The sequence below is a fragment of the Schistocerca piceifrons genome, chromosome 2 (assembly GCF_021461385.2).
Source record: "Schistocerca piceifrons isolate TAMUIC-IGC-003096 chromosome 2, iqSchPice1.1, whole genome shotgun sequence".
Lineage (NCBI taxonomy): Eukaryota > Metazoa > Arthropoda > Insecta > Orthoptera > Acrididae > Schistocerca > Schistocerca piceifrons.
The window spans coordinates 183,486,896-183,491,169 of record NC_060139.1 but is presented as its reverse complement, the minus strand read 5'-3'; positions in this window follow the sequence as shown (position 1 = coordinate 183,491,169).

The following is a 4,274-nucleotide window of genomic DNA, read 5'->3' as shown; positions in this document are numbered from 1 at the left end:
AGGGAAGACCGTAGTGCCCCTGTCAGTAGTGTGTAGCCCCTACCAGTTGTATAAGACTCTCGAACGCATGGTCAACTGCTACTTTGTATGGCTGCTCAAATCCCAATGTTACATGAGCTGCTCCCAGTGGGGTTTCAGACGCTACTGGTCCACCCTTGACAGCTTAATTATACTGGAGTCAGCGATACGGTAGTCCTTACGCCAAAACCATTTTGTTTGTTTTTTGACCTCCAAAAAACCGTTATACTCCTTGGAGGTAGATCATCCTTCGCCAGCTTCATGCATGCGGTCTACGTGGACAGCTGCCACTTCTTATCCAATCCTTCCTCGAGGACTTGCGCTTTCGATACTGCGTTGGTGATGCTTTGTCTGACACCTATGTTTTCGAGAAAATGGGCCCTCGAAGGCAGTGTACTCAGTGTCCCACTGGCTGGCATTGTTATCAAGGCATTTCATCATCAGTCAGCAGCCCTGACAAATACTCTCTGTTTGTTAATGTCTCTGCAATCTTCTACTCTTCCTCCGATCTTGCAATGACAAGGCAGCTACAATTGACCTCTAGGTGGCTGGAAACCTGGGCCAGGATAACTGGTTTTTGGTTATCACCAGAGAAGACTACATGTGTCAGTTGTAATTGCGCTCATAGAAGTCTAACAATGAGGGGGAATATTTTACGTTTTCGGTGAACTGGGCTTTTGGGTTTGACTCGAAATTAACTTGGCTCCCACACCTGAAAGACCTACGAGCAAAGGGCTTCCAGTCATTGAATATTTTGAAATGCCTTAGCAAAAAAGTATGGGAAGCTGGCAGGTCCTTCCTCCTGCAATTTAATAGGACATTTGTTTGCTCATGTTTAGAGTGTGGCAGCGTGGTCTGTGGATCGACTCCTAGGTCCTACCTCAAGATGTTAGATGCTGTCCGCCATGAGGGCATTCAGATATCGGGTGGAGCCTTTTGGACCAGCCCAGTTCAGGGTCTGCGTGCAGAGGCTGGTGAACCACCACTCTAGGTTCAGTGACATAGTATCTTGGCTCGACAGCCACTGAAAACCTCACTGGCACCTCAGTTCTTGGCATTTGTTGCAGTGGACTAACACAACATTGAATGGCTGTTCAGGAATAGGCTCCGCTCAACCAAGCCATTTGGAATATGTATTGCTGAATGTCTCAAGAACCTGGATCTAACAGACCTCCGAATACACAGTCAGGGATGGAATCCGTTGACACCTTGGTGTCTTCAGAGACACAAAGTGATTTTTAGCAGGACACAGTATGAGAAAACGTGTACTCCAGGTGACCTTTTTTCAACTTTTTCTTCTTTAAGTGCCATGCTTGCAACATTGGTCATATAAATGGACCCCAGCAAGAGAATGTCCTGAGTTGTTACGCTGTTTTCCCTGATGGCACAGGAGGATTCAGACATTACTGTACAAGGTTTCTTGTCTGTACCGACCTATTTAGTGCACTACAAGCACTTCACCAAATGTATCCAGCAGACCAGTTGATTTAGCTTATCAGTGACTCCTTACAACGGCTCCAACGCCATGGCAAGGACATGATCTTTTTGCTGGGTACCTGGCCACATCAGGATACAGGGAAACAAGATGGCTGATAAACTTGCCAAAGGAGCATGTTGTGATGGTGTTGTCTGTCAGTGTCCCATTCCGTTGCACATTGTCATCTCATTTTCTACCAGATGACCACACAGGCATGACCAACTTGTCAACCTCAAAGCTGGAAAGAGGTTCTGCTTGCCTGGCTGTGCATCGGATACAGCCCTTTAACACATGGCTTCCATCTCTCATGGAGATCCACCACACTGTGAGGTTTATGGTATGCCGCTTTCAGCTCAGAAAGTTGTCTTTCATTCTGAAATCAAGGTGGCTCTGTCTCGATGGAGATCTGCCCACCATACTCTGATTCCAGTGTTAAGAGTGGTGACATTTTGTGAACAGTCAGGCCTCATCCCTAAATAGGTGAGGAGGCAGACTTTAATGCATTATAAACTGCAGTACATGGGGTGACTACCTTCGTCCCCATCTGTGAGATTGGTATGCTGACTTTTCGTCAGGGTGGTGGTGACCGTGATGTTGAGTGCACCTCACCTAAAATCGTCAATCACTCTGGTGGTCATGCCAACATGGGCGCCTCAGTAGTTACAAAACATTTGTATGCAGAAAACTTAAATCTCTTCCCATCTGATGTCTTGTCATGGGATGAGTCAGGCAAAAAGATAGCTTGCCCACTTTTTGGTATGCTGCAGAACTGATGGAGAAGCTTTAGCAAACATGAAACCTCTATGTTTGAAAATATTGAGGATAGGTTCGCAGAAGTTGCTGCAATTGATAACAAGGGATAGACCTATTGATCAAAGCTTTAAATGTTATAAAACAAGCACTATAAACCTGTGAAAAGCTAGATGATATAAGTTCCCATAATAAAATGAACAGGGTTCAGTCTCGCCTTCCAAAGACTTTGGATACATCCTGCTGTAGTAACGAGGCTTCTTGTGTGATATACAGAAGGATGATGCACGAGTACGGATTTGCGAACATCCGTCTGCACGTGTAAACTGCTGAGAACACTACCTCCCTCGTTCCCTGATATGTTCATTTTTCAAGTGGGAAAAGAATATACAGGCTCATTAAACACTTGACATTGTTATATCAAGGTGTTATGAGGAAGTATGACTCCATTTACGAAGAGCACGAACCCCACATCTAGTCCGATATCAAGGTCTCAGGCACTCTAGGCGCTGGCCAAATGTCAATTACTATTTTTCAGTCAGGGAGAGGACACCAACTCTCTCGACAACCAATACCATAGAACTGGTTGTAAACACCCCATCGATGTATTGCCTTGTCCTCCTCTAGCAACGCTCCTGTTCTGTGGAGGATGTCCATACAGGAAACACCCCACAAGGATAAGGATAAACTGAAGGTGTAACTGAATCCTGCTGATCCAGTTTACCTGACAGCCCGCACCTGCGATGTCAATTGAACTGTGAAGGCTACAATCGCTAATTAGCCAGACTTTGTCAATGGCTAATTTCTCTTCAGTTGGCGTGCCACTTGAGGAGTGAAAAATCTCAGAAACCGAACCATCTACACTCAAAATGACGTTAACAGACAGGGAGCATTTGGAGGAGTCTGCGTGCTCATATGCTCTTAGCTTTGTCTGTTCATGCACATTTATAAGTTACAGTAAGAGTATGTACTACTTACACGCACGGGTCTGTAATCTATGAAGAGCTGGTATAGCAGATGGAAAAGCTGCCTCCACCCTGCCTCATACTGGGGAACTTCAGTGTCCACCATCTTTTGGGCGATAGCAAAAATACATCTAGCAGGGGTCAGGTAATACAGCAATTAATTTTAGTTCAACCCATTGAACACACTCAACCATAGGCACTACAGCCTGCAGTGCACGTATCTCGTCTTTCATCCAGTGTGTGTCCAGGGCGATCACTTCGATATAACTTTGTCAGATCATCAACCACCAACCAATGCACCACATGATAGCTTTGAAGAAAAAAAAAAGTCCACCTCCAATGCTTTTCCTCTTGAAGCCAGTCAAGAGCACATCGAAGAAATTGGACAAGATATGCTCTTGACAGTTTTTATGCCAACTGCAGAAGGAATGATGACACATTCTTTAGGTGACCGCTTCCAGAACCCTGTGCTATAGTGGTATAAAGAAATAGCTTAAAGTATATAAGCGGCATGCGATTTTATTTAAAATGATGAAAGCATTATTAAAATGGTTTAATTAGATGTATGTATTATTTATTCACTCAAAATATTCTAGAGAATTATTAAAAGTCAGTGAACTGGTAACTGCAGTTCCCTTTGGTCAGCTGGAAACATGGTCTTGGTTTATTTTCGCACGTAGAATCCTCAGCCTGTACAAGTGGAATTATTGTAATCAGTTGACGATGGATGTCCTTGCTGGATACCTTGATTTTAATGTAGATAAGAATGGGTTAATATTTCTACTGATAAATTGACTGTGATGGCAGATTTGCTGGGAAACAACCAGAACTGAATGTCCAAGAATTCTTTGGCAGTACTCAACATATAGAGACTTTGGATAAAAAATGTTTTATACCTTGAAATACAGATACACTCACGCACAGTAGTACACATAGAAGAAACTGAAATAGCAGACATCATTTGTGTAGTATATATGACCTTTAATTAATGGAAGCAGTAATGGCAGCAAAGAATAGAACACTTATTTAACAAAACTGTTGTCAAGTACAGGAGTCAGGGCTAG